Source organism: Mobula hypostoma, chromosome 7 (genome assembly GCF_963921235.1).
Source record: "Mobula hypostoma chromosome 7, sMobHyp1.1, whole genome shotgun sequence".
NCBI lineage: Eukaryota > Metazoa > Chordata > Chondrichthyes > Myliobatiformes > Myliobatidae > Mobula > Mobula hypostoma.
Window position 1 is genome coordinate 84349090 of NC_086103.1, and position 17307 is coordinate 84366396.

At 39.8% G+C, this 17307-nt stretch overlaps 1 protein-coding gene across 1 annotated transcript in view; it reads right to left on the reverse strand.

Moving 5' to 3' along the window:
• Window positions 1–11119: 11119 nt before the first annotated feature.
• The window catches only part of adam19b (ADAM metallopeptidase domain 19b), a 199658-nt gene continuing 193470 nt past the window's right edge, over window positions 11120–17307 (reverse strand). The window contains exon 23 of the mRNA XM_063053687.1: window positions 11120–16058. The gene's annotated coding sequence lies outside the window, so the exon portion shown is untranslated. The remainder of the gene's footprint in view (window positions 16059–17307) is intronic.

The window sequence follows — 17307 nt, forward strand, 5'->3', positions numbered from 1 at the left end:
CAGCAGCAAGAGCAACTCACAAACAAATGAGACGTGGTTGTTGTGTTAAGTTCTGAAGACAATAATAGGATAATATTCATTATAATCATAAAACTGCAGAATGATAAGTATTCTTTATATTCTATTAAACACTCAGTGAACTGATGTATGTAGTACTGGAGGGATCCCTTGTCAGTCTGGCATTCTGTCAGTAACAAACAAGAGAAAATCTGCGGATGCAGGTGTCATGTGTGATGCCAAGCAGAGCTACCGGATGGATGATGCTAATGAGAGAGATAATGGAAGACAATGGCGAAACATTCAAAATGCTAATAAGAGAGAGATTAACAAGAAAGAAACACAATTCAGATATTGACAGATCGTTTGCTTTGAACCTGAACTGTTTGAGGTTTGATGGACAGGTGATACCCCAGCAGGGGGATAAAAAGAGCAGGTTTGCTAAGGCACGAGACACGCCACGAGACCCTGGAAAGAGCAGTGTGCCCCCACAAGTTGGTGGAAGTTTGGAGGACCGGGTCGCGGGAATCGGTCAGAGGCTCACAGGGTGTAAAGGTACGATCGGTGGGAACCTGGGGTGTGTGTCCACCCTTGCCTGGGTGCCAGGTTCACTGCGGAAGAACGATTGTATCCGGAATGGAGGGGTCACAGTCGGTGATCACAGCGGGATCAGAAGACATCAAAAGGTCTACCCGAAACCAACTGTGTCTCTCTGTCTCTCTCTCCTCCCCCACCCCCCCCCCAACGGTAGAACAACAGCAATTACTTCGAACTGCGCTAAACTGAACTGAACTCTGCTTCACTTAAGACTGATCATTTTACCCCTAGACTGCGATAGAGCTTGGTTGATTCCTATTACCCTATTTCTGTGTATATGTGTATCAGCCAACTATTTGGGGTTTCATATAAGACATGGGATCACAATGTAATGCAATTCCACCACCTACTTGGGAAGCAACCAATAATTTAAACTTGCAGAGATGGAATTATTTAAATGACAGTTTATAGTGAAACTTGGAATTTCTGTTGGAGGACTAATACAACTTCGGTTTAGAATCAGAATCAAGTTTATTTTCACTGACATATGTCATGAAATTTGTTGGGTGGCAGTGAGATATTAAAAATAATACTTTAAATTCTAATTAAATAAACACAAAGGCTGCAGATGCTGAAAGTCCAAAGAAACACCCACACAAAATGGAGGAACTCTGCAAGTCAGGCAGAATCTACGGAAATGAATAGACAGTCAATGTTTCAGGCTGAGACCCTTCAGTCCTGAATGTCTGGGCTCAATGTCGACCGTTTATTCATTCCCATGGGTGCTTCCTGACCTGCTGTTCCTCCTTATTGTGTGTTGCAAGAACAATAGTGAGCTTGTTGATGAATTCATGGACCATACAGAAATCTGATGGCAGAGAGGAAGATTTCATGTACATCTGCTCTCACCTCATCCTCCCGCCACCCCACTAGGAATAGGGTTCTCCTTATCCTCACCTACCACCCCACCAGCCTCCGGTTCCAACATATAATTCTCTGTAACTTCCACCACCTCCAACGGGATCCCACCACTAAGCACATCTTTCCCTCCCCCCGCCCCCGCTGCTTTCCGCAGGGATCGCTCCCGACGTGACTTCCTTGTCCATTCGTTCCCCCCCCATCCCTTCCCACCGATCTCCCTCCCGGCACTTATCCTTGTAAGCGGAACAAGTGCTACACATGCCCTTACACTTCCTCCCTTACCACCATTCAGGGCCCCAAACAGTCCTTCCAGGTGAGGCGACACTTCACCTGTGAGTCGGCTGGGGTGATATACTGCATCCGGTGCTCCCAATGTGGCCTTCTATATATTGGCGAGACCCAATGCAGACTGGGAGACCGTTTCGCTGAACACCTACGCTCTGTTTGCCAGAGAAAGCAGGATCTCTCAGTGGTCACACATTTTAATTCCACGTCCCATTCCCATTCTGATAACGTCTATCCACGGCCTCCTCTACTGTCAAGATGAAGCCACACTTAGGTTGGAGGAACAACACCTTATATTCCGTCTAGGTAGCCTCCAACCTGATGGCATGAACATTGACTTCTCTAACTTCCGTTAATGCCCCACCTCCCCTTCGTTTCCCATCCGTTATTTTTCTTTTTCTCCCTCTGTCCCTCTCACTATGCTCCTTGCCCATCCTCTGGGATTTCCCCCTTCCCTGGGCCTCCCGTCCCATGATCTTCTCATATCCCTTTTGCCAATCACCTGTCCAGTTCTTGGCTCCATCCCTCCCCCTCCTGTCTTCTCCTATCATTTTGGATCTCCCCCTCCCCCTCCCCCTCCCACTTTCAAATCTCTTACTAGCTCTTCTTTCAGTTTGTCCTGATGAAGGGTCTCAGCCCGAAACATCGACTGTACCTCTTCTTACAGATTCTGCCTGGCCTGCTGCATTCATCAGCAACTTTTATGTGTGCGTTGCTTGAAATTCCAGCATCTGCAGATTTCCTGGTGTTTGCAGAGAGAAAGAAGTGTGTACCCTTGATAGAGATGGCTGAGTCACACAACCTTCTGCACCTCTTCCAATCTTGTGCATTGGAGCCTCCATACTCGGTGGTGATGCAACCAATCAGAAAGCTCCCCATGGTACATCTGTAGAAATATGCTAGAGTCTTTGGTGACACAGAAAATCTTTGCAAACTGTTAATGAAATATAGCCACGGGCATGTGTTCTACATGATTGCATAAATATGTTGTGCCCAGGATAGACCCTCTGAGATGTTGACAATCAGGAACTTGAAGCTGCTCACCCTTTCCTTAATGAGTCCCAGTGTGTGTTCTCCCAACTTCCCCTTCCTGAAGTTCACAATCAATTCCTTTGTCTTAATGACATTGAGTCCAAGGTTGTTGTTGCAACACCACTCTACCAACTGATCCACTTCCCTGTCACATTCTGAGATTCTAACAACAGCTGTCATCAGAAAATTTGTAGATGGTGTTATAAATTTATAGGGCTGGGCATAGCCACAAAGTCATGACTGTAAAGAGTAGAGCTGTGGGCTAAGCACGCATTCTTGAAGTGTGCATGTGTTGATTGTTAGTGTAGAGAAGATGTTACTGCTGATCTACACTGTCCTCTCTTAATGAGAAAGCCTAGGACCCAACTGCAGAGGGAGACCCAGGTGTTGAATCTTGTACTGAGGGTATGATGGTGGAGAATGCTGAGCTGTAATCAATAAACAACAGCAACAATAGATATTTGCTGTTGTCCACGTGGTCCAAGGCCATGTGGAGAACTAGTGAGACTGCATCTGCTGTAGACCTGTTGTGGAAATAGGCAAAGTGCAGTGGGTCCAGATCCTTGCTCAGGCAGGAGTTAATTCTAGACATGACCAACATCTCAAAGCCCATCATTACAGTACGCATCACTATGTATGCTACCAGGGAGATCACCCTGCTCTTCTTGGACACCAATGTGACTGATGCCTTTTTGAAGCTTGATTCCACCACTGAGAGGTTGAAGATGTCCTTGAACATTTCAGCCATTTGGTCAGCACAGGATAAAGATAACAAGATTAAAAAGTAGCATTATTTGTCACAGGTACATCGAAATATGCAGTGAAATATGCCTTGCCAGGTATACCATTGGGGCCTGAACCCTTGTGAAGGTTTACCTTCTTGAAGGATATGCAGCTATTGACCTCCATGACAGAGATCACAGGATCAACAGATGCATAAAGATTTCACACAGCAGTAGTTTTATTCTCCCTTTCTCAGTGTGTATAAGGGGTTGAGCCTATTGTGAAGTGAAGAATCATAGCCGGTTATGCTGTTAGGTTTGGGGTGTTACGAAATACAATAGAATTGGAAAGACACAGTTCAGTAAAGATCTTGGCCAGTGCAATGAAATAACATAATTTGCAAAACACCATTTGCTGAAATCATGTGTATATTAAAGTTGACAAGGAAGTAACTAAGTAGTGTTTAATGTGGAAATCCACAAGTGTTGAATGGTGGAGTTGAATAACTTAATGAAGAGTAGGCTTAATGAAGGAAGAGATCTAGTGCGACAATTTTGTCATTTGAAATGCTAGTCACCTTAAGATATAAACAAGGCTCCTGTATTCTGCTGGCAACATTTATTGTTTGCAAGGCTTCAGTAATAGAAATATCTAGGAATAATAGAACATTGTGTATATGTTTAATTCCTGGAGATCAAAACAAAGAATTGAAATCCACTGCAATGACAGAAGATGTTTAATTGAGCTGAAGTTTTTGTACTTCTTTAAGTTTGAAATGGATTTTGGAATGTGAGGTTAGATGAATGATCATATTAGGCTACTTTTCACACACTATTGAGTAAGATACCACTAGAGCTAGATGCAATTTGGAATCACTTTTGCACTTGAATTTTACCAAAAGAAATGTATGACTTAAGAGAATTGGAGTCACCTCTGAAGATTTGTGGCAGTAAACATTGTAGAAAATCAGGAAGTAATATCACATAAACAAACAGATGCTGCTCTTCAAAGGTGCAAAAAGTGTGGAATAGTGCTAAGTTAAGCAAAAAGAGAACCATCTTCAGGAGCTATTATTGAACATATCATTATATATGCAAAGGACTTTGTGTAGATCTGGCCAAAGTTAAAAGAACTTTGGAGATGTCAGGCTCACCGATGTGCAGAATATTTTAGGTCATGTTAAATATCTGAAAGTCTTGCTGTCACTCATTTATCACTTGTAGTGAAGCAGCTTGGATATTTAAGAGGGGAAGGTACACAAAATGTTCTAAGAAATGAGACTAATGAAATGTAAATGAACCATCACCACAACACTGATTCTTAGTCATTACACTCTTGAAGAAACAACTTTATAATGTGAAGTTTCATAATCAGGACTTGGCGTAACAGAAGTATAGTAAGGACAACCAGTTACCAACGCCTCAAGAACATTAATAATAATGTATGCACACATTAGATAGAAGCTCAAGGCAAATGATTTTGCTTGTGGTAGATTTAAACTGAGTACCACTGGACCAAACATAGTGAATGCAGCAACAGTTCAATGATACTGCTAGCAATTATTCCAAAATCACTATATGTTGTACATTTAACGACTTCAGAAACCATCACCAGGTGAACAGCACTGGGAAGAAGCAAGCACTAGCATATACCCTGAGTAGAGGGTACTTGCTTAGGATCTACAATTTTACACGAATCTGGAAAGGATTGATAACAATGAAATCATTCCAGTTAGAGATACACCTTGGGAATAGTTTCATCTGGCATTGGAAGTAATCCATTTCTGAAGCAACTAGGAGTAGTTCATGGAGTCAGAGTCAAAAAGTATGGAAAGAAGCCCTTCAGACATCGGGCTTGTGCTGACCATCAGGCACCCATTCATATTAATCTACACTAATCCCACTTTGAGAACTCCTCACAGTCCTCCCAAATTCTCCACTCACTGAATGCTTGGGCCATATACTGTAGCTAATTAGCCTACCAAACCGCACGTCTTTGGCATCTCAGAGGAAATGAGACCAGAGGTTTTGAGGGATATAAGTGAAATTCAGGCATTTGGGACCAGATCAGAAAAATTCCTTGGGTGGCACGTCATTTACATTCTGTTTAACTCTATTACACTGTGACGCCTGGGGGAAACCTATACAGCCAGAGGGAGAATGTACAGATGTGCTGGATAATCATCATCCAGGGTCAGCTTTGTGATATCCCCAGCTTTTTAGAAGTTGTTAATCTTTAACTAATACTATTTAACTATCTTCTTGAGGGACATCTACTGTCCAGACTCAGGACACCTACTTAACTAAGACTGCAACCTACTCAGAAGAAACATTGCCAATGTTAACCTATTCAAAGGCTCCATCTGTCTGACCAGATCAATACAGTTGTGAAAATATGACATGTAGGTGAAGTTATCACTATATGACCGGCAAAGCAATATAAATATTAGAAAGCAGTAATGGTGGGGAGGAGATACAGACATACAGCCCATACCTCAACCTCAAGAAGGATCTCTTCTCAGAGCCTTCTTATAGTAATGGACTCATTGGTATACTTTTCTAGATTGTACCAATTGTACTTGTATTTGGAAATCATTCACAGAATTATAATTTGTTAGAACTACTCCTCAAGTAGTTCTCAACTCCTTATATGCTGTTTTAAATAAAATAATTGTGTTTAACATGCTTCCATAACTGGAAATATCTCCTCCTTGATTGGGGAGGGAAGAACACACCACTTGGAATAATTGTTATTGACAACTCAACCACTTCAGAATAGAGACCAAAGTAGTTAAGCAAATTAGTCTTTGAACAATAGGTTGATGTAGTATAATTCCCCTTCAGTGATGAAATTTCCCTGACAGACACCACTAAGACTTGAGATCTTGCCTGTAGTTTAGGACTTGTTGGCCAGAAAGAACTACAGTATATAAATCATTCAAATGAATCAAGGACAGTAGAGCAGACAGACCAATTATCTTTGGTCTTGCCATGAGGTGTAAGGAATAGAGGCTGTTATTTTGTGAAGTTGCTCTGAACTGGAGTTGCATGGCTTGATCAGTGTTTTAAAGTAGGTGAAAGCTATTCTTTCAATACATTCTGGTAAAGCTCCTGGATTGGAAGGTTTTTCAGTAGGATTTTATAAAAATTTGAAGAATTGCTTTCTCCATATATGTTCGAAATGCTCAAAGATTCTTTTTTGTTAGGAGAGTTACCTCCCACATTTTATGAAGCTTCTATTTCTTTAATTCTTAAGAAAGATACAGACCCTACTGATTGCGCTTCATATAGTCCTATTTCATTATTAAAGGTGGATGCTAAAATTCTTTCAAAAATAATGGCTAATAGACTGGAGAATATTCTAGCTAAAATTATTTCTCAGGACCAAACAGGTTTTATAAAAGGCTGTTATTCCTTCTCTAATACTCAGAGATTGTTAAATGTTATATATTCATCACTTTCTAAGACTCCCGAATGTGTTGTTTCTCTTGAGGCTGAAAAGGCATTTGATAGAGTTGAATGGAAATACTTATTTAAAGTTTTAGAGAAATTCAACTTTGGTACTAATTTTAATAAGTGGATTAGAATGATATATAAAAGCCCTATTGCTACTGTTATTACTAATAATTGCAGATCTTTTTTTTGACTTTCATGGGGTACGAGACAAGGATGTCCGTTAAGTCCCCTGTTATTTAATTTGATGTTGGAACTTTTGGCTATTGCACTTCATGAAGCTAAATATATTCAAGGAAGTTCCATAAATGGGACTATTCATAAGATTTCCCTTTATGCTGATGATCTCTTAGTTTATGTTTTGAATCCTGAAGAATCCATTCCTAGTTTATTGAAATTATTAAATGAGTTTGGAAAGTTTTTGGGATATAAATTAAACCTTAATAAAAGTGAATTATTTCCTCTAAATGATTCTGCTTCTATATATGATGACAGTCCTTTTAAAGTTACGGACTCTTTCAAATATTTAGGTATTATCATCACTAAAAATTATGGAGAGCTTTATAGAGCTAATTTGGATCCTTAGTGGATTTTATGAAGCAAATATTTTGTAGATGGATCCACTTACACTTTCGTTAGCTGACCGAATTCATACAGTTAAAATGATGATTTTACTAAAATTGTTATATGTATTTCAAAATATTCCTTTTTTTTAAATAAGTTTTTTTTATCAGGTTGATTCTATTATTTCATCCTTTGTTTAGAATAATAAAAGACCAAGAATTGGAAAATATCATTTACAAAAATCAAAAAAGGATGGAGGTCTTGCTCTGCCTATTTTAAGAATGTATTATTGGGCGGTTAATATACACTATGTGTGTTCTTGGTTATATTGGACCGATAAAAATGAACGACCACCTTGGGTTGACTTGGAATTGAAAGCTGTGAAACAATTTTACTTAACTTCGTTATTAGGAGCCTCTTTACCTGTACAACTAACCAAAACTTCTATTCTAAGTTTATATCCTATGATTAAGCAGTCATTACGAATTTGGTACCAGTTTCATAATTTTTTAAATCTTAAAAAATTTAACCTTCTTAGATTAATTTATCGAAACTATTGACTTAAACCTTCACCTAATGATCCTACCTTTTCTCTTTGGAGGAATAAAGGAGTTTATTCCTTCATGGATCTGTTTCAAGAAGGTCGATTGATGTCTTTTGAGAAATTAGTAACTAAATATTCTCTCTCGTACTCACATTTCTTGCAATATCTTCAGGTCGGACATTTCTTACAAAAATATTTAAGTGATTTTCCATATATACAAGATTCTGACCTGTTAGACATTATTATAAAAATGACTCCTTTAGTGAAAGGTTTTATTGGGAAAATTTGTAATTTACTATTACAACAGTATAATTATTCTTTATTAAGATTAAGCAAGATTGGGAAAGAGACCTTAACATGACCTTGATAACAGAGGATTGGTTGCGAATTTTGAAATTAGTTAACTCTTCTTCGATTTGTGCCAGTCACACTCTAATTCAATTTAAAATTGTACATCGTTACTATTTGACAAAGGAGAGACTGTCTAAAATATTTCCTAATGTTGATAGTCAGTGTGATGGATGTAAAACAGAGACGGCTGCATTGACACATATGTTTTGGTCGTGTTCTGTATTGAACAGTTTTGGAAATCTATTTTCTCTATTATTTCTAAAGCTTTAAAAATTAATTTACAACCTAATAAATTGACAGTTTGGTATTATTCCTCAATATATTCACGGTATTTCTATATCAGACCAACATGTAATTGCATTTGTCACATTATTGGCCAGAAGGGCTATTTATTGAAATGGAAAAATGCCTCTGCTTCCACTTTGATACAATGATTCTCTCAGGTGATGCCATGTCTTAGGTTGGAGAAAATCAGAAGTCGAACTTTTGATCCTCGATTTGACTTTGAGAAAAGGTGGGGTTCTTTTGCCCATTACTATCATTTGATTTAATTAAGATGGTCCCCTTCTGATTCTTGTGTAATTGGATTTGGTTGGCAGATTGATGTTTTTCTTTTATGGAAGCTTGTATGATGTATAGCTCCGGGGTTGTGCTCCCAATGGATTTTTTTTCTCGTTTTTTTTAGTTAGTAGGATTTTTTTTTGTATTAGTTAGGGGTTCTTTTTTCCTTCTTTTTTCCAAAAAAAAAGTTTTAATGTTTTGTTTTTTCTTATTATTATTGGTATACTGTTTAGCTTGGTTAATCAGTTATTTGATAGTTTAACTCGTATTGTACATATTGATATGTTGATTTGATTACTTTAATGTATTTTTGTTGATTTTCAATAATAATTAATAAAAAGATTTAAAAATGTAAAGAAATAAAGTAGACACACTGATGCTCCAGGTAATCTGCTGGACCACAGATCATTTCCAAATAAGAAGTTATTTGTGAGGTGTAGTGGGGTTTGTGTCTGTCCTGAGTGATTCAAGCTGGTTAATGGGTTGGTAACTGAGTTAGAACAAAGAGCCATTAATTTACCAGTTCTGACTTGCAGAAGGAGGGCAATAAATGGATGCTGACCTGGATCAGAGCCAATAAGGTGCTATACATCATTCAGAAGACCCATAGTCAATGATGCCGAAATACAACATTTGAACTGATAAGAAATTAATATAAAACAGATTTCAAATGCAAAAAAAAGTAACAACTTCAAAGATTACCATCGCAGCTACACATGAGAACAAACCTACATAGAACACACGGAGAGTGGATGGGGACTATGAGGAATGCATGGCTAGCATAGACTTCTTTGCCCTGTATTATCGTTTCTATTCTCTGAGGGTCAGTGAAACCTCGTGGGTGTGCATACAGGTACCTAGTGTATGAATTCATGTGCTTGTTAGTTTAGATAATAAAGGTACTTGTTGGTAATTACAGATTCTCTCTGATCATTATTACCTTGTAATAGACACTTGAACAGGTACAGGTACACTCAGGCTACGTCCACACTAGACCAGATAATTTCGAAAACGCCGCTTTGAGTAAAAACAACAGGCATCCACACTACTCATTTTTCAAAATATCTCTGTCCACACTAAAACAGATATTTGGGCGAATCTGCTCCTACTGGGCATGCGCAGACACATCTACAGAAAACAAGCGAAGAGGAAACAGTATAATATTTACGTTTCTGCGGCAGCGTTGTTCTATTTCCATTGGTCAAAAACTAGAGTACCAACAACAACAGCGAAAGAAAGTTTTCAACAATGTCTTCGAGGAATACAAAGAAAACCTCCGCTGGAAAAAGCAGGCCGGACTTCTTCATTTAGACAGACAATGACGTCGAGCTGTTTCTGCGAGTTACAAACAACTACAAAGTCAGCAAAGCGGTGGAGAACGTGGAGATGTTTAACTCCAAACAAGCTATTAACGTAGACGATAAAGTAAACAACACACGCATGAAGCCATCCTCTACTCAATATCAACAAGAGAGTGGAATCTTCTGCCGCCAGACCTGCGCAGTATTTCTGACATTAATATTTTTAAAGATAGACTCAATCAAATCAATTTAGGGGATCTAGTCAAAAAAGCTCACTTTACAATTTAACTCTCACGCCGTTCACACTGACTGCACGTTATAACAACCATCTGGCAGTGCTTGCGCAGTACCAAGCAGAAGCAGATAAAGCATTGTTGTTGTGGTGTTGTCATGACAGCGCTTTCAGATATCTCCATTTACCCCATCCTCACTACAATGCCGAAGAGTTGTTTTCAAATTTACACACTCTGGAGAGTGTTGCAGAAAAGCTCCATTTTTGGGGGATGAAAACATTGTTTCAGTGTGGACAGAGGGTCAAAACGAAGAGAAAAAGCTTCATTTTCAAAATTATCCGGCGTAGTGTGGATGTAGCCTCAGTATCATCACATAGACTACACACAGACAGCATGCACAAGGTCAGGATTGAACCTGGGGGTCACTGGAATAGTGAGACAATATTGCCACTAAGCTTTAGCCCAAGGAGCTCTAGGATAGAATCGTGCGTTATTATTCTTACTTTAATTTTCAAGATTAACCATACAGGGAAATCTAATTTCAAATGACAGTGGTGGGACCAGTTGCATATACTGTATGATAAGAACCAATCACTCCAGGCAGCATGAGTGCACAGGATTAAATTTATTAAATTAATAAATAATGTGAAGGCACAGGTTACGGTGTTCAAGTACTGTCTTGGATTTTACCAGTTACACACAATGCACATGTAAGTAAAACAAAAAGAGAAGCCACATATCCTCTATAAACCGTTAAAATGAGATTTAACTTATCTCCCTGAAATCTAGTCCCACTTCTATGTAAACATTTGCTTTTATTATTAGATTAAAATTCCAAATGGAACAAGCAGGGAGAAAAATATGACTTTTCACTGCCAACCCCACTCCCTCTCCACAGCTCTTTTCCAATGAGGTAGTAGAGTGAGGCAATCAAGTTCAGAGGTGCTCCTGAGATCTTGGAAGGTTCAAGGTCAGATCTGTGCATAATCTGCTCTATACTTGACCCTTATTGGGTTATGGTCTTGTAAGTGAACATAAATGGCGGTGGTGAGAGATGTTTGCAGAAGGCCCACAGAACTACTCATGTTGCAGGAAGAGTAAATGGTGTGAGTCTGTAATTGGAGTGAAGGAAGTTTAATGATGGGGATGAGGCACAGCCATATCCTTCTAGTGGGAAGCTCTGTATGATGGTAGGGATCAGGAGCCCCTGCCTATCACTACCCCTTTTTCACTCCAATTACTGACTCAGACCATTTATTTGCCCTGCATCTGGCTAAGAAAGGCCAGGGATTTTGTGTTCATTAAGGAACTCGCTCAGTGATGTATCCAGCAATGTTACCAGATTGGAATCAAGTAAATCTGCTGGACCTCAACATCAATAGTGGGCATTTATGTAGCTCTGCCGATAGCAGAAGTATCAGACACAAGGACTAATACTAAGAAAAAATACTAAAAGTTCAAAGGCGCACATTTTAAAGAGTAGATTAAAAGAGGAGAGAGACATTGAGAGGGGGAGTGTTCCAGAAAGGGAATGTTTGCATCTTAGGCAGCTGAAAACAGTTGCCAAAGATAGAGTAAGAACAAACAAGACATAAAATCAGGGGTGGTACAGGAGGTTAGAATTTGAGGTCTGGAGAGATGTGGGACGAAGGGTAAGAGAAGATTACAGGATGGCGGTTAGAGCGGGGTGGTAGAGGCTTTGGAAGAATTAGAACAGAGTACAGTTCAGGAACAGACCCATTGGCTCACAATGCTGTGCTGAACTAATCAAGCTGATGGTGCCCATTTAAACTAATCCCTTCTCTCTGCACAAGATCCATATCCCTTCATTCTCTGCATATTTATGTGCCAACACAAGAGCCTTTGGAACACTGAACATATGTGCCTCCACCACTAATCCTGGCAGCCCATTCCAGCAGTGGCCACTCATTTAAAAAATAAATTGTCTTTGAATTTCCACCGCCTCCCATGTAGAAATGCATGCCTTCCACTAATAGATATTTTGACTCTGGGGGGAAAAATGTAAGCTGTCCATCTATACCTTCATAATTTTATAAAATTCTATCAGGTCTCCCCTCAGCCACTCCAGAGAAAACAGCCAGAGTTTGTCCAACTTTTCCTTGTAGCACATGACCCCTAATCCATACAGCATCCTGGTAAACCACTCTGCAACCAAGAGAAAATCTGCTGATACTGGATCAAAGTAATACACACACTTACGCAGTCTCTCCAAAGCCTCATATCCTTCCTATAATGGGATTCCCAGAAATGAATGCAATACCCCAGGTGTGGCTGAACCAGACTCTTACAGCATAACTTCCTGACTCTTGAAGTTGATGCCACTACCAAAAAAGGCAAGGATGCCCCATCCTTTCTTTATCATTCAATCAACTTGTGTGGCCACTTTTAGGACAAGCTCTAGGAATTTGAATCCCAACATTTTGGAAGCATGGGTGAAAATTTTAAACGTGGGTATTTCAGCTATTTTAGTGGATGGCTCACAAAACCAAGATCTAGCCTGCTCCCTAATGAAGTTCACCTGAAAAGGTCTGTTAAGTGCAGCACTGTGGTATTGGCCCAGATAGTTAGACCTGATTGGTGTTGACCGTGGCTTGAAGCCACAAGTTCCTTCCTCACATCATTACAGTGTTGTTTCTGTGACAAGGTCTCAACAATAGACTGCAGATACAGACGAGGAGGAGGGAAAACTGATGAGAAATAATCCATTTAAAAAGGTTGCATTTTCCAAAAATTTTTAGCACAGAGATCCATTCAGTGTTGCTAAGGGGGGATGTCTTGAGGCCAGAAAACTCGGGAGACTGGGTGTTCAGAATATCACATGCTTTCTACCACAAAAACACACTTAAAGTGTTTTCTATTGGTTCCAAATCCTTGGATTAATTCAATGCTGGTCTAGAAGGGAACTGAAACAGCAAAGCCTTGGGTGAGGACTACAGAGAGGTGGAGCAAGATGAAGGGCAGGAGAGATTGTGGAGGAAGGTGTATGATGGATGGCAGATAACATGGTGACAGAAGATCCAAAGCTCTCTGGAATGAAGTGTCCACTGATGGTTATGCAGCAGAAGATCTGATGGCTAGGTTGGTAAGGTTCAGATGATGGTGCGAGTTTCCTGTAATGGTAATGGAATTTAACTATGGTGGCCATTAAGGACCACAGGAGATGGTGACTGAGGGACAGAGGTGGAAGAAGAGGAGGTCAGGAGGGGTGCCAAATGATGGCTGGACATTGGGAGGGTCAACAATAATACACTCTTTATGTGAGGAAGGGATGTAGCTGAAGGGTAAATTTATTGGGTCTGGAGGAAACATTTGATCATCCTGACTTGCAATTACCATGCAAGTTTCCCCTTTCTTACATTTTCTTACATTTTCCAATTACTGGGTTTCCCAAGCCACGGTAATCTTGACACATAAATAAAAAGTACAATCGTCAGCACAAAAGCGCAAAACCCATAGTAATAGTTAATAAATAAATTGTCTCCATCAAACCTAACTGGAAAGACCAACTTCAAGATTTATGGGTTCCTATTTCAGATCTTTTAGAAACAGTCTTTGATCTGACCACAGTTACTTTTTTTGGAAGATAAGCCCACTTTTCGTTCGTAGTTCCAATGACTGTCAAATGGCCTGGATCAAATTATATGACATATTGTACTTGAGTACTATAGCTGTTCATTTCATTGTGCCTGCTTACCCTAATTTTTTTCTTGAGGGTTCTTCATATGCTGCAAATTTCTTTTCAAGTATTTTTAAAATTCCCTTTTGAAAGATGTTGTTGAATATGCTTAGAACTTTTCAAGTAGTGTATACCAGATCATGAACACAAAATATATCTTTCTGTGTTGTTTTGTCAATTGTCACCAGGAAAAAAGGTGTCCTACTTATTGAACTATAAAAACTGTTCATGATTTTGGGCACGCTTCTGAATCTTCCCTAACCCTCTCCACCATGAAGAGAATACACTTAACTTCTCTCCATAGAAGTGAAGCCTCCCTACCTAAATTTAAGCTCTTAATCCTGCCGAAGGGTTTCGGCCCAAACGTCAACTGTACTTTTTTCCATAGATACTGACTGACCTGCTGAGTTCCTCCAGCATTTTGTGTGTGTTGCTCTCTTAATCTTAAATCTATTCTAATAGATCTCTTTGGCATCTTCTTTAAAGCCTCAACCTCCACCCAAAAATTTTAACCCAGAAGTAAATGTAATCTTTGAACTACCTAACTAGTAACTATAAAGATTCAGCATGAACAGCCTTACTTCAGCACTGAATATATTGATTACAATTATCAAGGATCCCACATTGTGCTTTAAAAGCTTGTTCAGCCTTGAGCCCCCAAGGTTACCAATACTGTATAACCAGATACAGCTCAGTAACATAAATTTTAAAAAAAGCAATAGTTCAGATACTGAGCCCTAGGGATTGTTGCTACATGCTGTCCTTCAGTTTGTAAAGAGAAACACAATTGTTAACAATTACTTTCTGCAACCATTTAGTTTTGGATCCATGCTGCTCCCCTCTTGCTATGATTGGATTTTCATTCCACCAAATGCAAAATCTCATATTTTGCCTTGCCCTTCTGTATGGCCACATATACACCAACAACACTGCCTTCATCACTGTATCCTGATCATTCATCAACTAACTCAAATTCATCAGCCTGAATGTGTTTAAGAAATCCACATGCTGATAATTTGTAGCCCATAATATCAATCAGTGTGAATTACACTTGTGTCAATTTATTGTCTCTGAAAACTTCCCACCACTGAAGGTAATCAGACTGGTCTGTGGTTGATGGACATTGTTCCCTATTCTTTTTCAACATTTTACAATCCACCAGAGTAGCAATTTATGAATGTTCACTTAAATTTTGTTTTGGATCATTGGCAAGTGAAATATTCACTCTTGTTGTATGGCATTAATTTCATACAAAAGACTTCAGAATCAAGGCCAAAGGCAACAGCTTAGAATTCTATCCGCAAGTAGCCTTAGTTGTAAATGGGTAGGGGATTCATCCAAGACTTCCCGATCCTGACTGCTACCCACTGATCCCTGCTGGATTGTTGAATCGGTGTTGGGCTTTGGGGCATAAGCAGTTCCAATGTTGAACAACTACTTATCCTCATGTTTCTGGGCCGATGCTGAAGAATAGACACCTAGTACAAGGTATCAGAAAATGTCTGGCTGTCACTTGCTGCCGGAGGGATCAATATCTTCAACCCAGGAAGGGAAAGACTGAATGACAAAAGGAATTTTTCAAACTTATGAGAATATTTTCACAATATTAATTCAACCAAAAACGACTTGAGATATGTAGATTTGGGTTGCAATTTGAACGATGCAGGTTTTCAAGAATGGCTCCCCTGTATTTACAGCTGCTTTGAACTGGATGTCACATTCACTGTTCTGCTGGTATTGATACCATGAGTTCCCAAGACAGCAGAGATCTGGATAGTGCAAGTGCTTCTTGAGGTGTTCCAGGAAGGTCTCCCCTAAAGCCAGACTTTGTTTCTTGATACAGACTATGGATGGTCCCTTCTGCAAAATATGGGGAAAAACGACAGTTAACTAAAGCTTGTCCAGTTCTAATGGATATATAAAAAGCAAGTATAGAACAAGTGATCCAGAAATTCCTTGGCACTCCAAATCCATTTCATGTGGTGGGGTAAATTCCAACCAACCATGTTGGAGATGGGCCTTAATTGTACATCTCAGGCTATCCCAACTCTACTTGATCTGCTCTTCTAAGGTGGCACAGCAGCATGTGGCTTTACCAGAGGAATCTCTGCTCCCATTTCACCTCTCACTGGACAAAATAAAAAAATATTCTACACATTATGGTTGAAGCAGTCTTCAGCCTCTGATTATAACCTTATGGATTTTTGTTGTAGATGCTTGACACTGTTATTCCACTGTATCTTTTTGTAAATAAAATGGCAGAGGTGTTTTATGTTTCAGAAAACCAGAGTAACTCTTATTGAACATCAAAAAACTAAACTTCAAGCGCACCCAAAACCCTTTTCGTAATAAAGTCATGGCGTCAGACCAGCATCTTAAAGTGAAACCCCAACTCAATGTTGGTGGTTGTGAATTATGTACATTTCCAACAATTGCATGACCCTACACAAGCTGCCCCAGAGTTCACGGAAACCGGCATTGTGAGCCTGGCTGGCGTTCAGACAAGTCGCGCAGCTTGGGTCCTATGTTCCAAGGGTGCGTTGATATGCTCACGGTCACGTTGGGATGGCAGGGGCAGCGGAATACTCCAATTCTTGGTTTAAGGTGATCTACCGAAATACTTTCAGGTTTATCACTTTGGTCTATGAAAAATGTCTTTTTTTTCCTTCATTTCAAAATGCGGAACGGGCCAGTTTAAAGGGATGCCGGTGTGCATCATGGTGGACAAAAACAAACCAGGTAGAATGTTGATCAACAGGAACCCAAGGGTGCTGTATGCCATGATGGGAGGTCGGAATAGGTGGAAAGGAATTGAATTTACTGAGGAGGGTGGAACGCTGTTGAGAAGCTGCCGTGAGAAATGAAATTACCTGGCACTCATAACAGCTGCCTGTATACCAGCTCTGTCACGGACAACTGCAGGTTGTCTTTTGGAGCCGTTCTGAGCCCCAGCAGGACCCTTGGGAGATGATCATGCCAACACTCATCCATCAGGGAAGCCCTCAGAGCAGCTTTTAAGGAGCGGTGAAACCCCTTGCGTAGGCCATTGGACTGCAGATGATACACTGTGATGTGATGTTTTCTAATGCTAAGGTTCTGGGCTGTGATG